General features: G+C 34.7%; 1 protein-coding gene across 7 annotated transcripts in view; it reads left to right on the forward strand.

The window, feature by feature from the left end:
- The window catches only part of FBXW7 (F-box and WD repeat domain containing 7), a 165,475-nt gene that overhangs the window by 17,135 nt on the left and 124,785 nt on the right, over positions 1-23,555 (forward strand). The window contains exon 1 of one of the 7 annotated variants that reach the window (XM_036242027.1): positions 2,006-2,024. The exons of 3 other annotated variants lie outside the window; for them this stretch is intronic. The gene's annotated coding sequence lies outside the window, so the exon portion shown is untranslated. Of the gene's footprint in view, positions 1-2,005; positions 2,025-4,353; positions 4,373-19,266; positions 19,286-23,555 lie in introns of those variants that run through there. 3 more of the 7 variants (XM_036242029.1, XM_036242024.1, XM_036242020.1) reach the window with 3 other exon arrangements.

Here is a 23,555-nt window from a genome sequence, read left to right on the forward strand (position 1 = left end):
TTGTATCTGACTTCTTTCATTTAGCACAGTATTTTCAAGGCTTATTCGTGTTGTAGCATTTATTATTCATTTAAAAAAAATTCCATTGTATATTAACATTTTGTCTATCCATTTATCGGTTGATGGGTGGTATCTATTTTGGCTATTAGGAATGCTTCTGCAATGAACATTTTTGTATAATTTTTTGTGTTGGCATATGTTTTCATCCTTTTTTGTGTATACGTATAGGAGTAGAATTACTGGGTAATATAGCAACTGTTTAGCTCTAAGGAACCGTCAAAAATGGCTTCAGTATTTTGCAATTTTACCAACAGTGTATGAAGGTTCCAGTTACTTCACACTCTCACAGAAACTTGTTTTTGTCAGTCTTCTTTGGATTTTCACCATCCTCATAGATGTGAAGTAGTAGTTCCTTGTGGTTTTGATTTTCATTTCCATAATGACTAATGATGAGCATTACTTCATGTGTTTATTGACCATTTATATATGTTCTTAGGAGAATTGTTTGTTCAAATCCTTTGCCCATTTTTTAAAATTGGGTTGTCTTTTTATTGTTGAATTGTATGCATTCTTTATATATTCTGGAAACGAGTCCCTTATGAGATATATAATTTGGAAATACTTTCTTCTACTCTGGATTGTCTTTTCACTTTCTGGTATCTTTTGAAATCCAAATTATCTGTTTCTTTCTTATGTTGCTATGCTTTTGGTGTCAAATTGCAAATTTACTTTTAAATATTTGTTGATAGTTTAGGTCTATGACAAGGTTTTAATTATCACTGGACTATAAAGCATTGGCATTTCCTGTGTTTGACAGTCAAAGCCCAAAGGAAGCAATTATTCTTGTATTTGTGCTTCAATTCCTCAGCTAATTGTTTTAAGCAAAATGTTATGATTTGATCCCATGTGTTACCATGAAAATGTTATCTGTATATGACATGTTTATTGATATTAGTCTTGTGAATTCATGTTTTTTTGGACTAGAGAGGAATTTAATACTTTAGTGTATTATGGCACTTACTGTGTATTTGAGTTTTGTGCCTAAATAAAACCACTGCTTTTTAGGCTAAGCGTAGTAACAGTTCTTTTAAATCTTTCCTGTGAAGAGACCATAGATTTTGAGAATCTTAATGATTTTAATCTTGTACAGGTTATTTGTAGTCAATAATATTTCAATGTTTTTGTAAACCTATGTATGGAATATGTCTATTTTCCTCTGCTTTATTAAGTATATATCATTTAAATTTTTATAAGACCATTTTCATTCCTTATTTTTTTTTATCATAATGTGGCTTTTATCAATTGAAGACATATTTCAGGATATGTTGGTCTATAATATTGTCTCATTTAGTTTTTTTTAGGGAAATGTTATTTAACAGTGGAATGTCACTACTCTTACTAGTGAGGGCAAAGGCGTTGTAATATACTGTAATAAATGCATTTTTATTAGGGAAATTTAATTTTGTTACTGTCTTTTGTATTGTCTAACACTATTCTGTGTTAACTTAGAATAACCAAAAATCTATTTTAATGAAATTTTATAGAGTTACGATTATTAATATTCTTCTTGTTAGTTGATTTTAAATCATGGGTGTCTGTTGGTTAACAGTCACTTAAATGCCCATTGTATGGGTAATATTGTTTTTCACATTGATCTTTTTGTGGTTTGTATTATACTATCCATGGACATTTAGCAATGGAAAAGGAAATGAAAACTGATGTTATGCCATTTGTGATGGAATTAAATTTTCCATTGTGATAAAAAATATGTAAAATATTTAGTTGAGAGAGTTAGATCCTCCTATGGTATGTGTTAAATGTGGTAGTTAAGGGATTTTGATGACCTATTTATGGCTGGCTATGGCTGAATTAAGGCAAAATGGCTTTTGTGCAGCTTTCCCCCTTTCCCATCTTTTGTTCTGTGTACATATTAATATAATTATTGAGTGTATATTAATTCTTTTTCAGTTTTTATATTTGAAATAGGGGTTTAATATTAGTAGAGACCCCTCTGCATTACAAGGGTAAGGATTACTCTTTTTTTTTCTCCTTTTAGCAATGCTATTTATTTCTGTATTTTTTCTTTTATTTAAAAAAATGTCTTTTTTTGTTGAAAGTATTACAGATATCCCTCCTTTTCCCCCTCATTGATACCCTCCTCCCCTCTCCTGCCCCCCCTTCCCCCCTGCACTGTTGTCTGTATCCATTGGTTATGCATATATGCATGTAAGTTCTTTGGTTTATCTCTTCCCAGCCCACCCCCATCCCCTTTCCCTCTGAGGTTTGTCAGTCTGTTCCTTACTTTCATGTCTCTGGATCTGTTTTGTTCATCAGTTTAATTTGTTCATTAGATTCCACAAATAAGTGAGATCATGTGATACTTGTCTTTCTCTGACTGACTTATTTCACTTAGCATAACTCTCCAGGTCCCTCCATATTGTTTCAAAGGGTAAGAGATCTTTCTTTCTTATAGCTGCATAGTATTTCATTGTGTAAATGTTTCCTCAAAAAGTTTAAAACAGGATTATTTTTTAGTTAAGCCACTAATTTGTCATTAAAGTCAATAGTTGCTTCCTTATACTATAGGTAGCAGCTTCTCAGCACATGTCCTAGAGTTTGCTACTCTGCTGATTGATAATATGCCTTAGAGATATTGGTCAGGGTTGCAGAGGGTTGTATGGACAGAACTATTTTTCCTCAGAAGGGTCTTTCACTACTTCCTAAACTTTATTCTAAATGTCACACAATTTTTGTACAAAAACCTGAAAACGATTGAAAAGTAGTATTGACTCCCTTTTCTCCGGGTATGGTTATTGTAGTAACCACCTCTTGTAGTGAAGTTTTCCTAAAAGCTTATTCCTTCAGAAACCACTTTGAAAATGAAAAACTTATTCCAGAATAATCCACATTCAATCTAGTAGCCATCTCATTGTTGTTATTATTAATTCCCAAGATTTTCATTCTCCTGATTGTCACAAATTTTCTAGGCTATTAATCTAAATAATTATTGCTTCTCATTTCTTCTGCGCTGTTCATGGACTGCCTGGCTTTGCTAGAGTTATATCAGTTTACTCTTCTGAGAGGTTCATAGTATATATTCACATTTCCTCCCATCGTTTAGCCCCACTGCTTCCTGCCCTCAAATTATTAGTTCTATCCCTATTTTTCTTACTCCTTTTTCATTTCATATTTTATACTTTTTATTTCTTCAATCTATCTTTACTCAAAGAATAAAATGTTTTTATTTTTTTAAAAAGTGAACATCCTTATTCCAGTCTAATCCTTCTTCCCTTCACTGGAGCTCTGCTATTTTCTGTGTTCTCCCTTTTGTATTCTATGCTGGGTTGCTTGCCTTATTACACTTAATCTTGAAAAATACCTTACTTCTACTCTTCTTATCCTTTCCCTTATCACTGAGATCATTTGATTTATAGTTGACTTTATGTGTCCAATTTCTTAACTTTTATTCAACCACCTTCTGTTTGACTATTGTTTCTACTAGAGTTCTGCTTTTTCAAGTGAAAGTAAACCACTTTTCTCACAAAACATGGTAGATAGGCATTGGTTAAGCTGTTAAAATGCTCTGTATCATCCCCAAGATAAGATTGAGTTCCATTTGCTAAATCTGTATCTTTTCATTTCTCAACCTACCTTTTCATTTCCAGCACTTGGTGTTTTGCTTCTTAACAGTCATTTCTTTCTTGTTTTTTTGTGATACTCTACTTCAATGGCTTTCTAAGACCTCTCAGACTACATATTTGCTTTCTTTGTTATTGCTTTTGCTCTTTGCCCCACCTAATTTTATGATACATTTCTAGGAGATAGTCTCTGTTTTCATTATGTGGATTAACACAAATTTGTGATGACTCACAAATGCCACATTTTCTTTCATTACCTGTTTTACCTCAGTCATTAAGATCTCAGCACCCCAAATTATTATTTCTCAACCTGAAAATTTTGCTTTGTTAAAATGCTTGATATGTTGTTGGAACTCATTAAATGCTTGTTGAATCAGTGAATGAATTCATTATCTGAGTCCTCCAGTCTGTTCAGTTTGTTCTTTTTTTTTAGATAATGATTTTAACCATTTTCCTCTTCTCATGTCACAAGGCCTGTAACATCTGTGGCAAACTCTTGTCTATACTTGTTAACATTAGTTATCGTATTTTGGTCCTAAGCTTAACCAATGAGGCAGAGGATATTCTTATTTGCAGGTGGTAGAAATAAGGGTCACAGAGACTGATTTGCTTATGGTTTCACAGGTAGTGGTAGAGTAGAAAATTGAAATGAGATTTCTGATAACATGTTTTCTTGGTTTTCACAGAAAACATTCTTTGAGTGTACAGGCAAGAAACTACTCTCTGTGCACCATGTAAGTTAAGGGAGAGAAGACTGGATGGTGGTAGTACTTTAATTTATTGTGTGATGATATGAAGGCCCTAATTTGGTGGGAGGAATGGAAATCAAGGCTGTGAATTTTTCAGTCCACACTAATAGAATTTTGAGATTCTTAAATCCTGTAAGGATGCAACAATGCCAGTGAAGTAGTTGAATGAACCATCCTTCAGATAACAACGATACAATCTGGATAAAATATTGAAACAAAAATTCCAACTATTTAAAAGCAGTGGATAATGATCAAAAGGAGGCAGAAGCCAGGTGATGTTATCCTTTAAGCCTGCAACCGCAACATGTAAGAATTGTGTGTTGTGGCTTTTTTGTCTTAGGCTGCATCCCAGCCTCCTGTAGTTGCATTGGCATTTGACAGAAGTTAGGGCTAGCCAAGCAGCTGGAATTTTACTGTGGGAAATCCTGGAAGCAAGAGAACCATTGAAGAGGTAAACAAAAACATGAGCTTTTTCGTCAGTTCATCATTATTACAAGCAATTCTAAAGGAAGTAACATTTCATTTGGAAAGAGTTCTTTTGGGGGAAGATGGTTGAATATCACTATCTTACACTATTAATAGTATAAACTAAAAATTTTCTGTTTGTTTAGTATTGTTACTTGCCATGGATGACTGGCTACTTCTTTAACTCAGAATAAGTATAGTACATCTTTATTTATACAGTAATATATATTTATATGTAGTACATCCCCACATCTTGCTTTTGAGGATTTCTGACTTGTCTGAATCCATTTGTTATGGAAATTAAGAATTCTTGTTCCAATATGATTAAAAACCTTATGGTAAAATGTAAGTTCTATAAAAGATGTACTGGATAGTAAAAAAAAAAATGTTTTTTATATAACAATTTTAATAATATATACTTTGATATTTTTAAAATGATATGTCTTGACCATAGTTTTATTTTTGGATAACTTAGGCTTTCCAGTTTGAATCTCAGTTAATTATACAACAATGCCATTGGAGAGAGTTTACAGGTTAACTCATCCCTCACTTTTAGAAATACACGTTAGTGCCCTAGATATTTCTCCCTAGATTCCCTTCTTTCCGCCTCCTCTAAAGCCTATTAAAACCATTATTTTTCATTTTATAGATATGGAGGAAGGTTTGCCCATTCTCCACCCATACCTAATATTATCCCCAGGTAGTCAGAAGATGTTATTAGGGATTTATAAAGCATTATTTCCTGTAGTTTGTATTACAAAGAAAATTGGTGTATTTATTGTAGTATTGATTGTGGTTTTTCAAACTATACTTCTTGCTCTGCCCTACCCCCTGGTTTGGAATCAATGCTGTATGACTGTAAAGAGCGTTCTGCCTGTGATGTGACTCCCCACCGACCACCAGGGCTGACTGAATTAACTGCTGTGTATAAAAGAATCTTGGGTATGGCTGTTGGGTTTGCTCTTTGCTTGTTGTAGCTACTCTTGTAGTTAATTTTTAAAAATATGTTTTTATTAATTTTTTAGAGAAAGAGGAAGGGAGAGAAAGATAGAAACATTGATGTGAGAGAGAACATCAATCTGCTGCCTCTTGCACACCCCCTACTGGCGATCAAGCCTGCAACCCAGGCATGTGCGCTGATTGGGAATCAGACTGGGACCTCTCAGACCATGGGACAATGCTCAAACCACTGAGCATACCGGCTGAGCTGTTGTAGTAAATTTGCCTGGTACTGCAGTACCTTACTTGTTCCAAAGGGATGGAGTAATAACACCATCTTGCTTATTGCTAGGCAGAAACTAGTTAGTGAAAAAATGGGTTTGATTGGAAAAAGTGGGAGTGCTGATGGTTTTGAAAATATGATACTGAAGTCATCCCTCTGGCTTGACTGTATTTCTTAATAGCATTAGTGACAGATTGAATGCTGTTTTAGGTAGTAAAATCATGATGTAGTTTGAACTAGCTGTACTATTTTGGCTAGTAACTTCGTGGAGAATACCACTTTCTCTAGGCAGGGCTCCTCACCTCTCTTTTGGGGTCCTTTTACTGTACCTTAGAGGAAATATGCAGAGAGTAAGTTACTAAGGTCCTAATAGTTGGGGAATATTTTAATTGTGATTATCTGGCTATGTTAAAACTGTGTTGGCTACAAAATGGAAAAGATTGAATTACTTATCTGTTTCTCATCACATGCTAAAACTTTCTCTATGACCCATGGAAGTGGCTTGACAAACTGAACATAGCCCAGGTGGCTCCCCCCGCCCCTCAATTTTCCTTTTTCTTTTTGGCCTAGTTTCTTGTCATACAATGTAAACAGTTTTTCCCAGTTAGAAGTAAGTTCCTTTTTTCTTTTTTTGATATTTAAAACATTTTTTTTTACATTCTCTTATATCCTTTATTTATTATTTTAAAATCTTTACTGTTGAAAGTATTACAGCCTTTCCCCCCATTGAGCTCCTTCTCCCCACTTAGAAATAAGTTTACTCTTCTTTTAAATCTTCACCAGAGGTTATTTTTTCTTTTCTTTTCTTTCTTTTTTTTTTTTTTTAGAGTAGGATGGGGGGAGAGAGAGAGAGAGAGAGAGAGAGAGAGAGAGAGAGAGAGAGAGGTTGAGATTGGTTGCCTCCTGCACAACTTTGATGGGGCCTGGAGAGAGAGAGAGAGAGAGAGAGAGAGAGAGAGAGAGAGAGAGGTTGAGATTGGTTGCCTCCTGCACAACTTTGATGGGGCCTGGGGATTGAATCCACAACTCTTCCGTCTGAGGGCCAACACTCCAACCACTGAGCCAAACCGGCCAGGGCAAAGTAAGTTTACTCTTAATGGAGCTGGCTTACGAAGAGATGGGACTGTGGTAGTGATCTAGTACGAGTTATTATGTTGTCCTCTTTAAGTGAACAAATGGTTGTTTATGAGAGAGTGGTGGCTTGCCTAAGATAATACTGCCATTGGAGGATAGCCTGACCTAGAGCCCAAATGTGTTGGTTCCTAGTAGTGTCCCTGTGGTATGCTCTATCATTCTTTAAGTTGAGTTAAGTTGATACATACCTTTTACCTTTAAGAATTAAAAGTGTCATGAAAGCCCGGCCAGTGTGGCTCACTGGTTGAACGTTGACCCATGCACCAAGAGGTCGCCAATTTGATTCCTGGTCAGGGCACATGCCCAGGTTGTGGGCTCCATCCCCAGTGGGGGGCATGCAGGAGGCAGCTAGTCTGATGTTCTCTCTCATTGATGTTTCCATCTCCCCCTCCCTCCCCCCCGCCCCAAAATCATAAAGAAAAAATATTTTTTAAAAAATGTTGTGGAAAATATTAGAAATTCTTAGAAGATGAAAATAAATATACCGTATTACTCGTACAATTTATTTTTGACTACTCTGTCAGTCTGTTTAGAAAGTTTATCTTAAACATCAAATTATAAAAGTTTCCTGAACTTTCTCTTTTTTATTGCATTGGGGAGGATAGATGTGGTAGAGAAATCCATTGGGAACTGAATACCACCCTTTACCATCTAACCAGAAATCTTTCCTAAATTCCACAGTTAATGTCTGTGTTCCTACACCAATTCCCTGACAGCTGGATACCTACAGTTAAAATCAATTTAATTTGGGCACTAACTACCCATAGTTAGTGTAATATCCAACAAGTTAAAGGACAGGGTTCCCAGAAAGACTGCCTTTACTTCAGACACCAGCCACAAGTGGGGTTTCCCAGCAACCTCTGCTTCTGTCTGACCTGACTACACATTCAGAGGTTTCTGTAAGTACTTTCACGTTGGATAATTTGCTATAATGATTCACAGAACTCGCTGAAATCTCTTTACTTACAATTACACTTTTATTATAAAGGATACAACTTAGACACAACCAAAAGAAAGTGAGGAATAGGGTGAGGTCTGGGGTGGGGTTGGGGCTACACAGATTTCATTCCCTCTCCTGGTATCCATGCATACCACCTTCCCATCATCAGCACACCGTCAGCCAGGAAGATACACTGAGTGTTGATTTCAGTGTTTTTAATCAAGATTTCATTATGTAAAGATTGTTGACTAAATCATATGCTTTGAGATTGAACTCAATCTCTGGCTCCTCTCTCCTCTCTGGAGATTGAGAAGTGGGGTTGAAAGTTATTCTGGTGACCAGCTCCCCTCCTGAGGCTTTCTAGACACCACATGAGTTACCTCGTTAGTATAAATTTAGGTATGGATGATGGAGGCTCTGATGGGGTTAGTGTCAGAATTGAATTGAATTGAATTTCAGGACACCTAGTTGGTATCAGAGAATGATAGAAGACACTTCAAGGGTTTTTGAATCTCTATGCTAGGAACTGGGACCAAAGTCCAATATATATATATTTAGTATACTACAATATTAATTTAACATCTTTGATTCTTTTATCTTTTGAATTGTCTTTGGGATTCTTTGTCTTCAGACTGTTTATCAGGATTCTTTACTTTGTCTTCAGACTGTTATCAGGAAACAGGTTTCAGATTTTAATTTCTCTGCTTCAGTTTCATTATTAATTTAAAAAGTTTACTTTTATTGTGATACATTAATGCATAATTTCAAGAGTTTTAACATATGCATGTACTCATCAAACCACCACATTCAACATAATGATTATATACATCAGTTCCAGAGCCTCTTTGTAACTCTGTAATTCCTCCCTCCCACACCCCTCCCAGGTGACCACTGATTTTACTTTTTGTCACTATAGGTTAGTTTGTATTTTTGTGAATGTTACATAGTAGAATCATACAGTTTGTCTCCTCTTTTGCCCGGCTTCTTTCCCCCAGTCAGTAAGTTTGAGATTTATCAATATTGTTGGATGAACTTTCAATACTTTGTTCCTTTTTATTATGGGATAGCATTCCATTTTGGGAATATATCACCATTTGTTTTCCATTTAGCTGTTGCTGCAGTGGGTTGTTAACGGTTTTTGGTTTTTAAAAGTAAGGTGGCTACAAAAATTTGTATGGCAGATTTTTATGTGGACATGTGCTTTCATTTTTCCTCCGAGTGGAGTAGCGGAGTCATATAATAGGTGTATGTTTACCTTTACACGAAACAAGAAACAAGTCCGCAGGATAACTATTTGCAGGCGTTTCTCAGTTTGTGGCTTGCCTTTTTATTTTTCACCAATGTTTTGAAGTTCCAAAGTTTTTTTATTTTGAGAAACTAGTTTATATATTTTTTCTTTTATATTTCATGTGTTTTTGTGATTTGCATTGTGGTAGGTTGAATAATACCCTTCCCCCACCAGGTGTTCATGGTGTAATTTGTAAAACCTGTAAATATGTTATTCTAAGAGGCTAAAGGAACTTTGCATGTGCGATTAAGTTAAGAATTTTGAGATGAGGAGATTATCCTAGTTTATCCAGGTTGCCCAGTGTAATCACAGACTCCTATGCGAGGGAGGTAAGAAGGTCAGGGCCCAAGAAAGAGATGGGAGACTGAAGTCGAGGCTAGGGTGATGCACTTTGAAGACGGTGGAAAGGACCGGGAGCTAAGGAATTCAGAAAGCTTTCTAAAAGTTAGAGAAGACCACTGGCCTGCCAACACCTTGATTTTAGCCCAGTGAAATGGATTTTGGACTTTGATAGCAAACACTATAAGATAATCATGTTGTACGCCCCCAATTTTACAGTATTGTTAATAGCAGCTAGAGAAAGAAAATACAGATTTTGGTTCCTGGAAGTGGAGGGTGATGCAATAACAAATACCAAAAAAAGTAGAAGTGGCTTTGAAATTAGGTAATGGGTAGAATTTTGAGGAGCATGATAGAAAAAAATCTTAATTGCTCTGAATGTTCGGTTGGTAGAAATGTAGATGTTAAAGACTGCTGGTGAGTTCTCAGAAGTGAGGAGCACAGCAGAGAAAACATGTCATCCTAGAGATTACTTAAATCATTATAAATAGAATTGGTAGAAATGGGTGTTAAAGATGCTGAACATGAGGACTCATGTTAAAGAAAACTTAGAGAAATACTTAAATTGTCATAAGCAGAATTTTGGTGAAAATATGAAAATTAAAGGTGCTGCTGATGAGGACTCCAAAAGAAATAAAGAACATGGTATGGGAAACTGGGGTTAAGGGGAGCCTTGTTAGATAGTAACATAAAGCTTACCTGAATTCTGGCCTATAGTTACATGGGAGTTCTGTTCCATCTTGCCTTGGTATAGTGATCATTTGTGTACTATAAATTTGCTCTTCTATTACATTCTTGCATAAAGTACTTTAGTTTTTTTGTTTTTTTTTTTATCCTCACCCGAGGACATTTTCCCATTTTTTGTTCAGGTAGAGTGGGAGGGAGAGAGAGGAACAGAGAGAGAGAGAGAGAGAGAGAGAGAGAGAGAGAGAGAGAGAGAGAGAGAGAAAAACATTGATGTGAAAGGAACACATCGAGTGGCTGCCACCCGCACGACCGACCAGGGCCGGGGACAAACTGCAACCGAGGTACATGCCCTTAGCGGGAACCGAACCCGGGTCTCTCAGGACCACAGGTCGTCGCTCTAACCCCTGAGCCAAACCGGCCAGGGCTAAAGTACTTTAGTTTTAATTAAAGTGACAGGTTGGCATTTTTATATAAATTAAACTTATGTTTAAAAAATATCAGTATTCTTTAGAACAAACATCCTAGTGGACTATGTATACTTATTCTTGAGATGCCATTAATGCTAAAGTTTTTTTTGCAATTTTCCCTTTGAAAAAAGTGGGTATGTAAAAGCAACTTGCTATGACTTTTCCTGATGAGTTTTTTTTAAAACAAAAACTAGTTATTAAAAAATGTGAACAAAATTGGTTACTTAAAAAACACATAATTGGCTTTATTTAGGTATCCTTATTATTAAAGAAATTATTTAGAAAATGAAAGTGCATTGTTTGTTAGAATACAGTTAACCCTTGAATCACATGGGTCTACTTACATATGGATTTTTCTAAAATATAAATGCTTGTGCTATTTTCGATCTGTGGTTGTGGATGTGGAGGGCCAACTGTATACATTGATCTATGTCATTTTATATAGGGGACTTGAGCATCCTTGGATTTTGGTATCCACCTGAGGTCCTGGAACCAATCCCCCATGGTTACTGAAGGATAACTTAAGTTTTGGGGAGTCAAAAGTTATATGCAAATTTTCAGGTACACAAGTGTTGGCACCCCAACCCCCGGGTTGTTCAAGGGTCAACTGTAATTTTAAATAGTAGCTTTTGTAAATGGTTATAATTTATTAGTGTGATACAACTTATAAATGTATTTTCAGTCTTTATTCTTACGAATCTTTTTCTTCTATTTGCTAGGATTTTTGTTTTTTGGAAGGAAAACTTATATAGAATATTTATATAATCATATAAAATTATATAAAATATAATTACTATATTTTTAATCATTACAAAGTGGAAAATCACTGTTTAAATTTAAAACAAAATTTAGTGCTATTTAAATATGGAATTCCTAGATATTATAGTTCCCTCTTCTGTCTTTTTAGAGCTATTGCACTGTGTTAAAATTTTAAAATTGATTTCAGTAAGTGTTCAAAATGATCAATAGACTTAAATTGCTGTTTGATTATCTGGAGTTAGAAGGACTTTTATGTGGGTTACCTATATCTCTAGTATTTCTTTTGAGGTTAGAATTTGGTTATAGTCATTATCAAAATTTATTTGTAAGAAATATGAGAGATCGGAGTACAAAGTGAGTGACAGTGAAGAAGCATACAATTTCAGAATATAGGACAGCTAACATGGATTTTGCAAGTCAGTAGTATAAAAAGGAGGAGCATGGGGGGTTGCTCTCAAATAAGAGAGATAACCACATACAAAGAGTGGTTCTTTTTTGTTAATCCTCACCCCAACCCCCGCCAAGCATTGTTGTCTATGTCCATTGGTGATGTATACATGCACATAAATTCTTTGGTTTATCTCATCCCTCCACCCATCCCTCCCTCTGAGGTTTGTCAGTCTGAACCATACTCTTTTCTATGTCTCTGGGTCTGTTTCTTTATCAGCTTTTTTTGTTCATTATATTCCACAAATAAATGAGATCATGTGGTATTTGTCTTTCTCTGATTGGCTTATTTCACTTAGCATGATACTCTCCAGGTCCCTCCATGTCATCTCAAAGGATACAAGATCTTTCTTTCTTACAGCTGCATAATGTTCCATTGTGTATATATACCACAGCTATTTTATCCACTCATCTGTTGATGGACACTTGGGCTGTTTCCAGATCTTAGCAATTGTAAATAGTGCTGCTGTGAACCTAGGGGTGCACATATTCTTTCTGATTGGTGTTACAGGCTCCTTAGGAAATATTCCTTGAAGTGGGATCACTGGGTCAAATGGCATTTGAATTTTTAATTTTTTGAGGAAACACCATATTGTTTTCCATAGTGGCTATACCCATCCACATTCCCACCAGCAGTGTACTAACTAGAGTTCCCTTTTCTCCACACCCTCGCCAGCACTTGTTGTTTGATGATTTGTTGATGGCAGCCATTCTGACAGGTGTGAGGTGATACCTCATAGCCATTTTAATCTGCATCTCTCTGATGATTAGTGACGTTGAGCATTTTCTCATATGTCTCTTGGCCATTTGTATGTCCTTTTTGGAGAGGTGTCTGTTTAGCTCCTCTGCCCATTTTTTAATTGGGTTCTTTGTCTTCCTTTTGTTGAGTTGTATGAGTACTCTATATATTTTGAAAATTAACGCCTTGTTTGATGTATCGTTGGCAATTATGCTCTCCTATATAGTGGGTTCCCTTTCCATTTTAATGTTTGTTTGTTTTGCTGTGCAGAAGCTTTTTAGTTTGATGTATTCCCATGTATTAATTTTTTCTTTTGTTTCTCTTGCCTTAGGACGTGTGTCAGTGAAAATTCTGCTGTGTGATGTCTGAAATTTTGTTGCCTACATTTTCTTTTAGGGTTTTTATGGATTCACGAGTCACATTTAAGTCTTTTATCCATTTTGAGTTTATTCTTGTGTATGGTATAAGTTGGTGGTCTAGTTTCCTTTTTTTCCATGTAGCTGTCCAATTTTTCCAACACCATTTATTAAAGAGGCTGTCTTTACTCTATTGTATGCTCTTGCCACCTTTGTCAAATATTAATTGTGGATAATTTCTTGGGTCTGTTTCCTGATTCTCTGTTCCATTGATCTATATGCCTGTTCTTATGCCAGTACCAGGCTGTTTTGATTACAGTGGCTTTGTGGTATAACCTGATATCCAGTATTGTGATCATCCTACTTTGTTCTTCTTTTTCAAGGTTGCTGTGGCTATTTGGGGTCTTTTTTGGTTCCATATGAACTTTTGACGTATTTGTTCTAGTTCTGTGAAATATGTCATTGGTACTTTAATGGAGATTGCATTGAATCTATAGATTGCTTTGGGTAGTATGGACATTTTAATGATGTTAATTCTTCCAATCCATGAACAAGGTATATGGTTCCACTTTGTTATATCTTCCTCAATTTCTTTTTTCAATGTCCTATAGTTTTCTGCAAATAGGTTCTTTACCTCTTTGGTTAAGTTTATTCCTAAGTATCTTAATTTTTTTTGCCACAATGGTAAATGGGATTGTTTTTTTAGTTTCCTTTTCTGTGAGTTAATTATTGGTGTATAAGAATGCCGTCAATTTCTTGATGTTAATTGTATCCTGCTACCTTGCCAAATTTGTTTATTAAATCTAGTAGATTTTTGATGGAGTCTTTAAGGTTTTCTATGTACTATATCATGTCATCTGCAAATAATGACAGTTTCACTTCCTCTTTTCCGATTCAGATCCCTTTTATTCTTTCTTCATGTCTAATTGCTGTGGCTAAGACTGCCAGTACTATGTTAAATAAGAGTGGCAAAAGTGGGTATCCCTGTCTTGTTCCTGTTCTTAAGGAAAATGCTTTTAGTTTTTTTGCCCATTGAGTATGTTGTCGGGTGTAGGTTTTTCATATATGGCCTTTATTATGTCAAGATAGGATCTCTCTATTCCCACATTGCTGAGCGTTTTTATCAGAAATGGGTGCTCAATTTTGTTGAATGCTTTTTCAGCGTCTTTTGATATGATCATATAGTTTTTATCTTTCATTTTATTTATGTGGTGAATCACATTTCTTGATTTGCAAATATTGTACCAGCCTTGCATCTCTGGGATGAATCCCACTTGGTCATGGTGAACACTTATTTTAATGTATTGCTGGATCTGATTTGCTAATATTTTGTTAAGGAATTTGGCATCTATGTTCATCAGGGTAAATATTTGTTTGTTGTTCTCCCCCAGAATGTAAGTTTAATGAAGGCAGGGAGACTTTTATCTGTTTTGTGCATTGCTACGTATTCATTGCCTATAGCACTTGGTAGGTTCTTAGTAATTAGCTGAATGACTGAGTAAATGAATGGAAACCAGAACTTTTGAAAACTGACGACATAGGGTTGGACAAGGACAGAACCAAGAAGAACCCTTTTGAAAATTAACTCTGTGGGACTTACAAGGGAAAATGTGGGCCAGTACGTAAACATTTAGGGGGTGAGAAACCATCTTTCCCATTTAACTGTAAAGGCTTAAAATATCAAACATTCAACGTATTTTCAGCAATAGGAATCGCTATAAAGTAATTAGATTTTATTGCAGTTCCTTTGATTGTCTTTTGTATAGTCTTAGAAGTTTTTCCTCCCTAATCATCTGTTTTTCTACTGAAGGGCAATCCCTTCTTGAGATGTATTTAGTTAAAGTTTATATATTTCTCCTCAGGAACAAAAAAGTAAAACTAATGATTTTGTACAGGCAAGATGAATTTTGGAAACTGTTCTTATGATTTCTTTTTATATTAAAAATACACAATCTTTTTCCTTTTCCTAATAACTGATTTTAAAAATCTATGTGTTTACCAGCTAGATTTTAATATCTTGCTACATGAACACCAAAAATATCAATTATTTACAACTTTAGAAAAATAGATGTTTTTAGCAGTACTTTGAGACACAGCTGATAATAATTATACTCAATATTAAGATGACTGAGGTTGAGTATTGAAAATGACATCAGTGAAAATTTAGAAACACTTTATATTTGATATTCTAAAGTGAAGGTTTTTAGAATCATTGCTTTTAAAATCACCAAATACATTTTTATAATCATAACTGTAAGCCTTGATTTAAGGAAAAATGTGAGCAAAAATATCTGGTGAGTCTCAATTTTTATTGCTCTTGGGACCCCTTTACATTATTAAAATTATTGAAGACCCTCCCCCCCCAAAGAACTTTGATGTATTTGGGTTTGATCTCTCAATAGTTACCTTATTAGAAAGTAAGACTGAGTTTAAAAGTATGCATTTATTAAATTCACTTAAAAGGAACAGCTAATTACATATTCACACAACATAGTTTTAGGGGAAATAGCCATGTTTTCCTGAAGTGAAAAAGTCACTGAGAATTACGAAATTGTTTTACATTTCTGCAAATTTACAGGGTGTGGGAAAAGTAGGTTTACAGTTTTTGGTATGGAAAATAATACAATAGAATAAACTCCATTTCTCACACTCACAAATGTAAACCAACTTTTGCCCCACCCTGTATTTAAAGTCTGATTTAATGGAAGGTAGTTGGATTCTCATATCTACTTATGTATTCAGTTCGTTATGATGTTACATAACATGTACTCTGAGGATACTTACTGTAAACTCCTGATAGATTGAATGAAAAATATAATAATGTCTCAGTCTTATGAAAATACTTTTGATCTCACAGACTTCATATAAAGATCTCAGGGAGCTCCAAGGTCCATATTTTGAAAACTGGAATTATTTCTCACTGGGATACTATATGTGGCAACATAGAGTTTTACATGAAAGAATAGTTTTAAAATATATAATAGTGTCAATTGGGTAAGTTTCTGTTTGATACGTTTTACTTTAGGGAAACTGTTGAAGTTAGCTTGTGCTTACTTGTGTTTATAAATTTGGGCATTGAGGGGAGGATGTTCTGACCTGCAAGGCTTCTGTTTACACATCTTTCAGACTACCGGATGGTTACCTTCTTTCTTGGAGAAGTAGACATTAATTCAAAGGAATACATGTATTTAGAGTTATGTGCAATTAAAGATGAAAGTACAGCTTTAAAGTGCCGTTTATTTAAAAATAATCATGATGCTTAATTGTCATTAGTGAGCAAATATTAATGCTGTCTCTTTTTAAACATATATATAGCTAGACAAAGATAAATATTAACTGTTTTTTCTAAATAATATTATGGTTTGTGTGTTTGTTTTTTCCCCGAGAGTTTTTAAAGCTTTATCTTTGTTGGTTTGCCTTGTACCTCCATCTGTATGCAACCTAAGAATCAATAATACATTAAATTAGCTGACATGGACGGAAAAATAATAAATAATGAAGATAGCCCTTATTGCTTACATTCTACTTTAGTTATAACTAATATAAGATCCAGAGGGTATTGGTGGGGGGATGAGGGGGGTGAAGCATTCATTACATGTCAAATTATTTCACAAGTAATCTATACTTTGGATCTTTTATTTCATGGTTTTGTTTAAAAGCATTATTGATTCTGAGTAGCTAGTAAAATAACTTACTTTCATTAATAGCATTTGGTGGGGATTTTTATTTATGCTTGCCTATAATATTAGACTCAATGATTTATTTACAGGCTTTTGTTAAGTATAAAGCTAATAAAAATCTCAAATTATTATGGGTATGTTATATATTTGTTGATAACATAAATTGTATGAGGTTTTAATGCACGATCTGTTGTTCTTGCGTTAGGATGTTGTATTAATATTTCCATTACCTCTCAGCTTCTCAGTCTTCTACATTTGCTAGGAGCAGTGCATCAGCAGCTATAAGGCCTTTTCCCCCAGTGTATCTGACATGCATCTGAAAATGTGACAGAGCAGAGCTATAGCTAGATTTTAGAAGTTCTTTGGTTAAATCATATAAGAAACTTAAACTGATAGTATTTCACATTTTCCACATAATGTGCTCTTTCGATGAATAGCTAGCTGTAGCAAGCAGCACACAGGAAAAGCAGAGTACTTGGCAATACCAACTCAATTGTATCTGCAGATGAGGATTTAAAATTCTGTGCAGCAGACAGTACCTCCAGCAGGCGAGTAAAAGGTTACTGCATTACTTTGCTTGTTTCCATAGCCTGTTATCTACAAAAGGTTTTTTCTTATTTTTTTAAAATTCAATGTGAAGTGCATGCCTGTTTTTAGATATTCTGGAAATTGATTTATGTATAGCATGAATATCAAAAGGGCAGTGCAAGGTGAAGGAAGAGGCAGTCCTGGCTCTTTTTAGCTTTAAACCAAGGCAGAAATTGAGCACGAGACACACACAAATAAAGAACCTCTCAGTGCCACAGAAAACAGGAAGTTTTAAAAATATACATTTTAATTTAAGGTGTTTCTTATTATATTTAGTTTTTAGACTATCTTCCACAAAAAGGGTGCTGTTTAAAGAGATTGATAATCACTGGTCTATGAATGTTTATTAAATTACAGTTATTTGAAGTATGATTATTTGTGAAGGCTATAAAGTACTTGTATTAATGTTATCGTCTCTTGTGCTGGAAATAATATTGTAGATTATAACTATATACTATACATAAATATATTTATAGGCAAAAGGTGATGCTTAAGTACAAAAGATACTAGAGTATGGCTAACATACGTAACATTACTGCTTATGTTTTTAGGGTAGTTTGTTGAATCTTTTTAATGAGATGCAAATAACCAAGTGGGAGAAGATTTAGTATCAAAACAACCCCATTTTTGACAGCTTTTCACTTACTGTCAGACCTGTCTATAGCCACATACCCTTTTCTTCTCATTAAAACTCCTCTAACATGTATGATGGCAGAGGCCTCCTTGGATTATCTTTCTTATTTAGTCCATCATTATCTACACCCTGTTTTTGCTATAGAATTTTATTGCTCTATATTTCACAAGTTTAAGTACACTATTCAGAGAGAATATTTTACTTTGCACAGCAGCCACTATTATGCCCCATCCTAGTAATACACAATTATTTTTTTCGTAGCTGCTGTCTAAATTTTGTTTTAAAAAAATGCTTATGCCTATGTTTCCGTATTTTAGATTGAATAATAAGATTTAAAATGATCCTGTAAATTAATCTATAATATACAAGTAAAATCAGTTGATTATTCTTACTGTGAGGGTTTGGCAGGCTTCTTGAATCGGAGAGTCATAAAAGGTCAGCAATTCTGATTGGTAAGTTAAAGAATCCGTCCAGTAATTTGCTCCCTGTTGTTTCTCAAAGCAATGCAGCAGCAGTTCTTTTCCAGATATTGAGCGGTTCTCGAACAGTGTGTATGGGGACAGGGAGGGGTGTGGCTCATTCCTGTTGGTTGTTGAGATAGTGTGCATTTACAGAGGGAACAGGTTGGATAGGCTGAGCTGAAGGAGTAGGCAAACAGATCTAAACTGATGGAGGACAGAAAGAGTGGTTAGTATAATTTTGGGATGTATTATATTAAGTTTTCTCTTTTATTAAGTACTTGGGTTTTAATATGAAACAGTTGGAAATATTAAAGCACCTTACCTTCTTCCTAAAGAGTAGCTGGGAGACTTCTGTTTTTAATATCGAGTTTTTCTTGGCGATGAGTTTGTGGCTGGTATCTTCTGTAGGGAAGCTGTTGTTTTATTCTTTTTTAACAGTTTTTCTTTCAGCCAGAGAGCTGCAGAATGAGGCATTTAGCCAATTTTGAGTATATATGGGACATTATCAGTTCTGATTTTTTAAGTTAAATTCTCATCTAATGAGCAAGTCAATGTGTGGCTGTGGCTGCAGCATTATTTCTTCTTTAATGAAGAGGTTGAGCCGTTCGACTTGCTGCTCCGATCTGTTCTCTTGTAGCAATACATCAGACCAGTTGCAGAGATTATCCATCGAATGTCCCAGGCAACCAAAGGTAACTACATAGATTTATTTCAAATAAAAATATACAATTAAAATGGATGCATTATAACTAGGACCAAATGATTAAAAATAAAAGACCAATTAAAGATGTTCTTAGCAGTTTTCTTGACCTTGCAGTAGCTATCCAATATCATTTTGTCATCATCAGATTGTGTAGCAATGGAAATGCACTGCAGTAATTGATTTTGTAATAGGATCAGGTGATTTACTAGCTGCACTGACAACCACTTGCTTGCTTGCTCTGAGCTGTGGAGCACTCTAATGGATGTTGTGATTGCAGCCTGGAGTTGATGTGAGACTGCTGGTCACTTAAAGCAGCAGCACTTATTTTTAAAATTAGAAAACTAAGTTTCTTTTTTTTGTTTTCTTTAAGTTTTGGGTAGCTTCAGTAATTTTGGTTAATTTGGGTGCCCCCATGAAATTTTATAGACTATATATTATTTCATTCATCAATTAATAAAAAGTTTGTTGGTACTACTAGCCTTAAATATAATGAAATATAATCTCTCTGTTCCTTACTCTCAGCTCGGCATCAACATATGTATCAGCATACTCTGGTATTGATCACAGAACATATCTTGAAAATATAAGACTTTATTGAACTATTCTATATTGTTTAAATGAAACAGAATATTCTTAATATTTGCAAATTTCATCAGTTTCAAACTCTAATTATAATAATAGAACTATGGTACGTTCTTGTACTAATGAGTTGTGCAAGAGTTGTTTTATACCCTTTTTTGGTCTTTTGCTTACTGGTTTCATAGATACAAGAAGATGTAGGAAATCTGAGTTGGACCAATTCTAAAGATTATTGACGAAAACGTAGCTATTTTCAAGTATTGTTTAAGGGTATAGCAAATTAAAACCTTAATAGCCAAGATTATGAATTATCAGTAATTATATTTTAATAACCTTTGTTTTCATCATTATTCTATGCCTTTTAAACAAATAATTTGTTACAGATATAGAAATATAGGACTAGAGCTTAAAGTAGAATAGACCTAGTGTTGCAGAAACAAAAGTGAGACTCAGATGCTCATGACTTTGTCTACATTCAAGTTTTGCTGAGTGCTTTGTGTTAAGGAAGCAAAATTATCTTTCTTCTCCTTTCCTCACCAGCTCTTCTACCTCTTTAACTTTCTAGTTTATACAGTGTTTTGTATAGAATCTGATATAAAAATACTGTCCTTCTCTAATCTATGTTATTTAACCGAGTTTATGTTCTTGCCTTGATGGAGACACTGTTTCTTCCAATGACATTTAAAAGCATTTATATTAATTAAATATGTTAATAATTTGCTATAGAAGAAGTTGAGCATAAAATTATCACTATATATACTATTCAAATCACTGTGTGAAGAAAGCTTTTCATTGTGATGTACTTAAATACTTGCATTCGTGTTTAAGGCCTTAGTGTTTCTTTCTTTTTAAAAATTAATTAATTAGTTTTTGTTACAGATGTTTCCCCTTTTTCCCCCATTGACACCCTCCTCCTTGCTCCTGACCCCCCCCCCCAGTATTGTGTTGTCTATATCCATTAGTTATGCATATATGCATATAAGTTCTTTAGTTTATCTTTTCTTGCGCCCTCCCACCCCCTAATAATCCCCCCTTCCTCTGAGGTTTGTCAGTCTGATTCCTACTTCTATGTCTCTGGATCTATTTTGTTCATCAATTTATTTTCATTCTATTCCACAAATAAGTGAAATCATGTGATATTTGTCTTTCTCTGATTGGCTTATTTGGCTTAGCATAATGCTCTCCGTGTCATCTCAAAGGGTAAGAGATCTTCCTTACAGCTGCATAGTATTCCATGGTGTATATGTACCACAGATTTTTCTATCCACTCATCTATCGATGGACATTTGGGCTGCTTCCAGATCTTAGCAATTGTAAATAGTGCTGCTATGAACATAGAGGTGCATATATTCTTTCTGATTGGTGTTTCAGGCTTCTTAGGATATATTCCTTGAAGTAGGATCACTGGGTTAAATGGCAGTTCAATTATTAATTTTTTGAGGAAACACCATATTGTTTTTCATAGTGGCTATACCCGTCTGCATTCCCACCAGCAGTGTACTAACTAGAGTTCCCTTTTCTCCACACCCTCGCCAGCACTTATTGTTTGAACCTTAATGTTTCTTGAAAGAAGTATTACCAATATCATTCTGTACTTTACCCTGAATTCAGATACATAAAACACTACTTATGGAAAACTGTAATATAATTTAAATACTAGTGTTTGTAGTATTTTATTATTCATTAGATAACAAGTTTATTTCCCCTGTCCCTCCAGAAACCCTCTCTGAATACTGATAATATTAATATAAATATGTTAATATCATTTGAGATTTGGTCAAGGATGTACCTACATTTCACATACAGTCGTCCCTTGTCTATCACTGTTAATCCATTCCAGACTCTAGTGGTTGCATCTGGCGTTGAAGGATTCCTGGGGTGCTCAAATACATAGGCCTACAGTCCATACTTACAGTAATTTTAATTTTAATTGTAATACAGGGGTGCATAATTGACTCAGACAAACAAGCGCGTGCTGTATCATTTTCACTGTCTCAATCAACTTTTTAATGAATATATTTGAAAAAACCGGGATAGAGTGAAGCCGCGAAAGTGTGAAGTGGCAAGGGACGACTGTATATTGAAATGTTAAATGGAAGATAATCAACAAAATAATTATTGCTATAAGTTTCAGTAGAGTGGTGTACATTAAAGCTTTTCTGCAAAGGATTAAGCAAATAGGAAAGGAAGGGCATACCAGAAATATTGACTACTTTTTTAAAAAGATGTGTCATAAAAGACAGAGAACTATGACTACCCTGTATTTAGACAGTATTTCATGTAAAATAAATAGGCAGTATACTTTATGAAGTTCTACCCCCAGTGGAACTGCCTGTTCTTTTTAAAAGCCTACTTGTACTTGATTTAATCAGACTCTGCCACTAATCTACTAGATGACCTTGATAAAATTTATGTATGAACATTTTTAAGGTTCCTTAAACACAGTCTTAAAATTTATTTTAAAAAGAAATCAATTTGCCCATACTGGTGTGAGATGGTATAACAGTTGACCTGGAAGCTGTAGAAGTTGGAGTTAGGAGGAAAGATGAAATTTCTAAAAGATCAGTTTCTAGGTGGTAATGAAATGTCTCCTTTCACTTTTTATGTCTTTGGGGTGTGGGGAGGTGCATGTTTTTGCAAAGAGCACTGTTTTATCTTTTTGATATGCAGTATTCTCTAAATAGCATAATTATTCTGGATAATTATCCTATTTCTTTTTTTTTTTTTTTTTGGTACGTGCCCCTAGTGGGAACCGAACTCGGGACTCTGGTCTGCAGGCTGATGCTCCAACCACTTAGCCAAACTGGCCAGGGCTAATTATCCTATTTCTTAAAAGAACAAATTTTGAATTAACTTCTGGCACTGCCAATTTTTCCTATGCTCTGTAACAAAGGTAGTGTTGTTGAAAAATTTATTTCAGAACCTAGCTTATTTCTTTGTAATAAATTTTTTTTTAAGGTAGCCTTTATGTTAATCGTGCTTGCTCCATCCATGGCCTATCATAAGCTGAATACAGTCCTTTTTTGTTGCCTAGGCAAAGTGATTTGTGGGTTGATTGAATTAGGTGCTTTGAAGTGATAATTATGTCAGAATAATTCTAACAGACATTTATAGAACCCTTAATTGGACCAGATGCTGTACTAAGCATTTCTATATTAATTATGTCATTTACAAGATTTATATTCTTACTGTCATTTTTAAAGATGAGGAAACAGACTCAGAGAGGTTATATAACTTACCTTAACTCACACAGCCAAGAAATAGAACCAATTTTCAAACTTTTACTTTATGTATAAATATTTTATATATATTATATATATTTAAATTGTGACAAAATACTGTACTTTAGTATACTTTTAAAGTATTTGCACTGTAAAATAAATTTTTTTTCTTTATTTACTTTTAGAGAGAGAGGCAGGATTAGATAGAATAATTGATGAGAGAGAACATTGATTGGCCGCCTCCTGCACACTCCTCACTGGGCGTGTGCCCTGACCGGGAATCGAACTGGTGACTTCTTAGTGCATGGGTCCATGCTTAACCACTGAGCCACACTGGCCAGGCAAAGTTTTTGCACTTTTAATTAATCAGTGACTACAGAGATGAGCCAAATTTTGGGTTGAAGACCTTATATGGTTACCTACTTCTTGTGTTTTTAATAAGAAATGAGTAATGCATTC

The sequence above is a fragment of the Molossus molossus genome, unplaced genomic scaffold, assembly GCF_014108415.1.
Source record: "Molossus molossus isolate mMolMol1 unplaced genomic scaffold, mMolMol1.p scaffold_m16_p_4, whole genome shotgun sequence".
Lineage (NCBI taxonomy): Eukaryota > Metazoa > Chordata > Mammalia > Chiroptera > Molossidae > Molossus > Molossus molossus.